At 34.2% G+C, this 7,005-nt stretch overlaps 1 pseudogene; it reads right to left on the reverse strand.

Annotated features, from left to right (window-relative positions):
- LOC108377693 (uncharacterized protein DDB_G0271670-like) overlaps window positions 1–4,292 on the reverse strand; it is an 11,053-nt pseudogene extending 6,761 nt beyond the window's left edge.
- Window positions 4,293–7,005: the final 2,713 nt, after the last annotated feature.

Genomic DNA, 7,005 nt, shown 5'->3' on the forward strand with positions numbered 1-7,005 from the left:
ACATTCTCGATACATTCGATGGACATAAAAGCAAAAATACGAAAACTCCTAAAATCTGCTAACCTACGTTTCTTGGTCGGGTGAGTATGTCCTACTACAAACAAAAATTTAATAAAGTTATAACCGGGGAATTTTTCAATCGGTATGTATCTCGTTTATTACGAGGCTCTAGGAATTTACACGACCATAGTGGTCATCCATCCACCCTCTTCCTATCTTCTTTTCCAACTCACCTGACACTGCTGTGGCCCATGTCGTGTTGGTGAAGACAATTTCGGCCGACTCTTCTTTAGCGTTGCACTTGTTGCACCGCCTGCGCCGGTACTCTTACTACTACCACCACTCTTCAAAACACCACCGCCACTATTGTTGCTATTTATGCTGACAATGCTGTCGTTGCTGCTGCTTGACGAACTGAAATTGCTATTGCTGCTGCAGTTACTGTTGCTATTCGTATTGCTGTGATTCAATAGCGATGATGAGCTGCTGGTGCTGCTATTGCTCATTATCTGCGCCAGCGATGTAACGTTGTTCGTGTTGCTGCAGCTACTGCTCCGTATTAGGCAATTTTTTACGTAGCTGCTGGTTGTTTTATTGGTGGTATTCGTTGCTGTGGACACAGTTTGTACAGATGTCTTGCACGTTGTTGTTGTTGCGGTTGTTGACGCTGTGCTAGTGGCGGTGGAAGATGCTGATGCGGTTGTTGTTGTGTTTGCTGATACACTTTGATTACGCCGACCTATTGTAATTTTATTAGCAGGTGTGGACGCTGAAGTGGAGGTGGTGCTGTTGCTATTGCTACTCGCGCTACTGGTGGTTTTGCTTTTATTGTTGCAGCTACTGCTGTTGCTGCTGCTGCTACAAATATTTATTTGATTATTGCTATGGTTTGTTGTTGTTGCTGTTGGCGACGTTGACGCTAACGCACTGCTATGATTCTTGAACGCTGCAAATAATTAAAATTTGTTTTTAACAATAAATAGTATGCGCTGTTAGTTAGCGAAATGCGCACTCTGAACTGAGAAAATACATGTTGTGTTGCATACTTACAGGCTGTCTGCAGTGTGCCGAATACGTCGGCCAACATCTCCGGATCGGGATAGCCAATGGTCAAGGCATTTTCTAAAGAACTCGGGGCCGGCGACTGATTGGAATCTGAAGAGTCTCTCAGTTGTAGCGTAACGGAACCTTCGGTGCCAACTGAGGCGCTACACATCAAAACCCGCGGCGACGACAAACTCGTTAATGGCAAGTGTATACTCTTCTGCACCTAAAAGAGCCGAAAAACAAAGAAATAAAAAAATTGCATTAGTATTATAATGCAAGAGTTACATTTTCAAATGCAAACACAATGCAGAAATAAATATTTTTGTATATTTACTTTTGAAAATTCACTAAGACACACAAGTAAATGCTCGGTAAGTGAATAAAATTATTTAATTATAATATCGCCGACAGAACGAGTCACTTACTTTGAATTATTGAAATTCTCTGTCGACGCTTTGGCAAGCCGATTAGACTTGCTTGCTTGCACAGAGCCTAAGGGGATTGCACGATCAACAATCGCCATTTGGCATGTTCGTATCGAGGCCGTCGAGACTGCTAATCCGCCTGACTACAATCTAATTAATTAAATATGAATGTACTTATGTATTCAGTCTTGAGGACCAATGTGTGCCGACGTGGCAGCCATAGGAGCCAAACTAAAGCAATGGGCGATTGCCTATTGCCATCAGTTTTGGGGGCAACACAGTAATGACGGAAGTAAAAATATTATTTTCAAAGAGTAAAGTGCGCACTTGCCCTACCACAAGTGTTGCCAGTTTAGCCGTTTTCCGGCTAGATTTAGCCGGTTGCGATAGCAAACAGCCGGAGAAAATTTGATTTATCCGGCATCCGATTTGTTAGACGTTTTGCAAAAAAAAAAAAAAATAGCCGTTTTAGCCTATTTTAGCCGAATTTGCTATAGGCCTTATTTTCATAAAGTTAAAATACATAAGTTTCCTTTTCAAGAAATTTGACCACTCAAAATCTNAGGCCTTATTTTCATAAAGATAAAATACATAAGTTTCCTTTTCAAGAAATTTGACCACTCAAAATCTATTAGAAATGGCTAGCTTTATCTCGGAGAAAACTTGCATGTCGGACTGTGTTATATAAAATTGAAAGACCATTTTTTGTAATCCGAAAAGTCCTAAAATACTGATCCGATTTCTATGATTTTAATTTTAAGCGAACAAATATGCATATAAACTGCAGCAGGACATTTTAGCAAGTTTTGGCTATTTTTCTTTAGTTTATTTAATCCTTGTTATGATTTTAATGAAAGTGTAGCTGATTACTTAAAAACACCATTTAATTTCAAATTTCATACTTTATGCGAAAATTCTGAAAATTCTGTAAATTTTCTCCACAGTTTTTATTTTTTTAATCAGCTACTTTAAAAAATTTACATTTGATTATATTATAAAGTGCAAATTTAAGTAGATAACACATGCCAATAATTTTTGGCAATTTTTTTGTTGATGGTGTTCTGCATTCTTTTTTTTTCCATATAAAAAAATGGTATCACATACTTTGTATGGGAAAAAATTCGTAACACCGTCATTAATAAAAATGCCAAAAATCAACGATAGGCCCTAGCTACATCAAATTTGCACCATATTATATTAAAATTTAATAGACTATAAGCTGCATACCATAATGTTTCTAACGACGCGGTGAAATTTGTTAGAATTTTCATAATGTTTGGATTTATATGGTGTTTGTTAGGTAATCAGCTCTATTTTCATAAGAAAATAATTGACATTAAACAAACTAAGGGAAAAATAGCCAATGCTCTGTATTTTTTTCCAAAGAACAAGTTTTATACGCAACACTTAAAAAATAACAAAATGTTACAATATAATAAGACGAACTTTTTCAATAGAAAAGAAAACGTCATAAGTTTGTAATTGACCTCTTTTTTATGTTTAAGTAATACAAACATGACTTATGATATTAAGCTTCCCTACAAGAAAAGGACATTTTAGACTGGCCGATGCTCAATACACTAAAATAAAAACCAAACACATAAAAAATGCTGTAAAAATTCCCATCAAATTTTAAGAGACCTTAAGTTGACATCCATCGAGGCCATATGATGAAAAGGGATGCAAAATCACATGTACAGAAAAGGACTGGTCAGATTTTTCAGAAATCCCTTCAATTCTGACGTAAAATATGATGCCAAAAGGCTGCAAATCTCCCAGTCAGATGACCAGTCATATGACCGGCAGATGTCTTGTAGGGTAAGCTTTTTTTAACCTTTGTTAAACAAAAATAATTTGTAATGAATTTACCAGCCTCTGTTTTTGAAATTTATTTAATGATTTTACTAGTCTTTCCACTTGTGATTTATTTAAATAAAAGATGTGAATTTTAGTTGTTAATTAGTTAATTGTTAGCGGACCAAAAAGTTCTGGCAACACTGCCTACCACAAGCAGGCGAGCGTTTGTATATACATAAATATGTAAGCGTATACTACACAATATCCACGAAATAAAAAATGCTGTCACGCCGCCAAACGAGAGTCAGCGAGTAGTAAAATAATGATAAATCATTGGAATTGCTAAATGCTAATTTAAATTTTTAGTAGCAACAACAGCAGCCAGAAATATTTACATACACACAAACATATCGTCGATGTATTTGCAAAACCGCCCATCGACCAATTGCAAAACCGCCGATCTTGCGGCACTCACATTTTACAGGAGAGCGAAAAAATGGTTTATTCTTTGAAGGCATTGCCTTGTTAGGTGGTATTTTGTCTAGCTATAATTTTACAAATCTGTTGTTAAAATAACGATTTAACGATTTTTATGCATAATTCTCGATGCCTGGAGTTCAGGGTTACCAAATCTCATTTTTACCACAACGGCAATTTAAACGGTTTTGCAACGATATGTATTTTATAAATTCATTGATTTAATTTTTGTCTTCTTATTTGAGTGCGCAAGAGAGTATAAACATGTGGTGCATAATTACGGTGGCCATATTAACCAACGTAAAATAAAGGACATTTTTTTCAAACTGATTTGGGAATACGTACATACAACTGGTATGATAAAAGTACCTTGCCCATATCGTAATTTAAATCAAATATTTACAAGTTACAGTACAAATCCTTTTCAAGGAATTCGCCATCCTTTGCTACCAAAATGCGTTTACCATTATTCATACTGTACGACGAAACCAACACATAGTGGTTAAAAATTGGAATTAAATGTTCATAATCCACCACAGTCTTCATTTTTCCACCAATTTTTACTTCACTTTACTGCTTCAAAATTGCTACTTTTTCTGCATTTTGCACTAAAAAATTTAATATAATCAAAATAAAATTCAGAAATCAAATCAAATATTGTAAGCTTTCATACAAAAAATTAAATTAATCACATTAAGTGCAAAATGGAGTGAATGAATGCCAGTTTTGAACCACTGTGCAGCAGGGGGTTTATTGTTCTCTTTCAGTGGAACTGGAAGCTCAGCGTGCAACACGACCCTGGGCACAATTTTCTCTATGCTTTATAGATTGTACAAAGATTATCAATTAAATGAAAACCTTCAAGTGGGGTGCGAAACAAACTGGCGAAAGTTGTCATTATATTTATAAGGGACATTTTTATTTTTCATATTCTGAGATTAAAAATTTACCTCTGAAACATGCAGAGTTGGTTTAAAGGACAGTTTAAGAAATGAAGGACAAAAGGCGTCCTTTATTTTGAAAAAAAATATAAAGGACAGGGCGTTAAAATAAAGGGCTGTCCTTTAAAATAAAGGACGGTTGGTCACCGTATGCATAATGGCAATTGTAATGATAATGGTAATGCTAATATAATCTTAATGGTAAGGGTAATGATAATTTTGATAGTAACGGTAATCCTAAGAGTGACGAGAATTGTAATTATAATGGTAACCGTAAAATAATGGTAATCGTTATGATAACGGTAACGGAATTGGTAATGGTCGTTTTAATGCTAATGGTAACGGCTATGGTCAAAGTACTGGTAATGGCATTGGTAAGTGTATAGTAATGGGAATCATTGTACTATTGAAAACTGTCGAGATAATCGTAATGGAACTATTAAGAGTATTTAGGTTGCTGTGGAGTAGTGGTTAAAGGTGCGCACTACTATTCTGCAGGGATCAAGCCCAGTTTCCAATTTACACCAAAAAGAAAAAATTAAAAAATATTTTCCAATAACGGTCGTCTCTCGGAAGCAATGGCAAACAATGTTGCCACTTGAGTTTATTTTTAAGTACCAAAACGCCTACCAAATCAGTTTCCAAACTACCAAATTTTGTTCATTATTAAAACGAGATTTCTTGGATGTACAAGGTTTTTAGTTTTGGTTAACCATTCATGCCAATCTCTAAGCTTAATCAAAACAAATTCGGGCCTTTAAACAAAAGAATTAACGTATTGCGTAAAAAACTTTTGTAAAAATGTGATTACCTTTGTTTAAAAAAACAAAATCAGACGTTTTATGCATTTCAATAAAACAAAATTCCAAATCTTGTTTCAATTTGCATACTCTCACCCTTTTTTTACCAAACACTCACACTTATATAGTGTACATATTGTATATCGTTTTTAACTATTTTGTTAGCGATATTTTTTGTATCGATTTTGTTATCGATATTTATCGATTTTGTTATCGATATTTGTCGATTATATTATCGATATTTTTCGATTTTGTTATCGGCTTTGTTATCGATATTTATCGATTTTTTTTCGATATTTATAGATTTTTTTCGATATTTGTCGATTTTTTTATCGATATTTATCGATGGTGTTATCAATATTTATCGATTTTGTTTTTGTTATCGATATTTATCGATTTTGTTATCGATATTTATCGATTTTGCTACCAATGGTATTATCGATGTTTCTATTGAAATTTTTGTCGAATATGTCATACATTTTGTTATCGATATTTCTATCGGTTTTGTTATCGATATTTTGTTGGACGTTGTTATCGGTTTTGTTATCGATAGAGTATAAAAAGAAAAATGAAGATAATGGAAAAACAGAATAACATAAATGTAAGTAAAACGAACAGGGGTAGAGGAATGTAGATAGAAAAAAGAGAAAAAATATAACCTTAAGCTAAAGCAGATGTGTGTATGTATACATTGGTTATGAGACAAAATATTAAAAAAATTGCAGAATACGAGAATGTAAAAAATCCCCCAACTAGTAAAATTATACATATGTACATATGACTGCATCACTCCCCATACAAAAAAATTGTACTATTTTTCCATTGGAATTATAAAATCTAATATATTTTAAGACGTCCACCAAAATATTTCGGAAAAATATTAAGATTTAAGTGAGCTGGGCCGATTTGAAAATACCTCCAAAAATGGAGTTTTTTATGAATAAAAATAGTTTCTTAAAGATTTTTTTTTTTGAAAAAAGCTCCTCAAATGACAAAACGGTTTAAGCTTAAAAAATTTGCATAATAGTCTTTTTAAAAAATTAAAAAAAAAAATGTTTAACGGAATTGTGATGATGAGATTTTTGATGCTGTTTTTTTTTTAACAATTTTCAAAGATTGGTATAAGAAAAACTTGAATAACTGAACCTTAACTCTTCCGATTTAGACTTAAGATGTGTCATAGGAAAGGTATTTTCTGACCCTTTTTATTTCTTTGCTAATAAACTCATTCGTAAGTCTTTCATCGTTTCTGCTGAAGACGTTGGAGAGGCTGGTTGATACGCACATAAGGAGCATGATTCCTCGGGATCGCCTGTCTAGAGCTCAGCATGCTTACTGTAAAGGACGGTCGGTCGATACTNTGTGTCATAGGAAAGGTATTTTCTGACCCTTTTTATTTCTTTGCTAATAAACTCATTCGTAAGTCTTTCATCGTTTCTGCTGAAGACGTTGGAGAGGCTGGTTGATACGCACATAAGGAGCATGATTCCTCGGGATCGCCTGTCTAGAGCTCAGCAT

The sequence above is a fragment of the Rhagoletis zephyria genome, unplaced genomic scaffold, assembly GCF_001687245.7.
Source record: "Rhagoletis zephyria isolate East Lansing unplaced genomic scaffold, Rhagoletis_zephyria_1.1 Rzeph_scaffold_12536, whole genome shotgun sequence".
NCBI lineage: Eukaryota > Metazoa > Arthropoda > Insecta > Diptera > Tephritidae > Rhagoletis > Rhagoletis zephyria.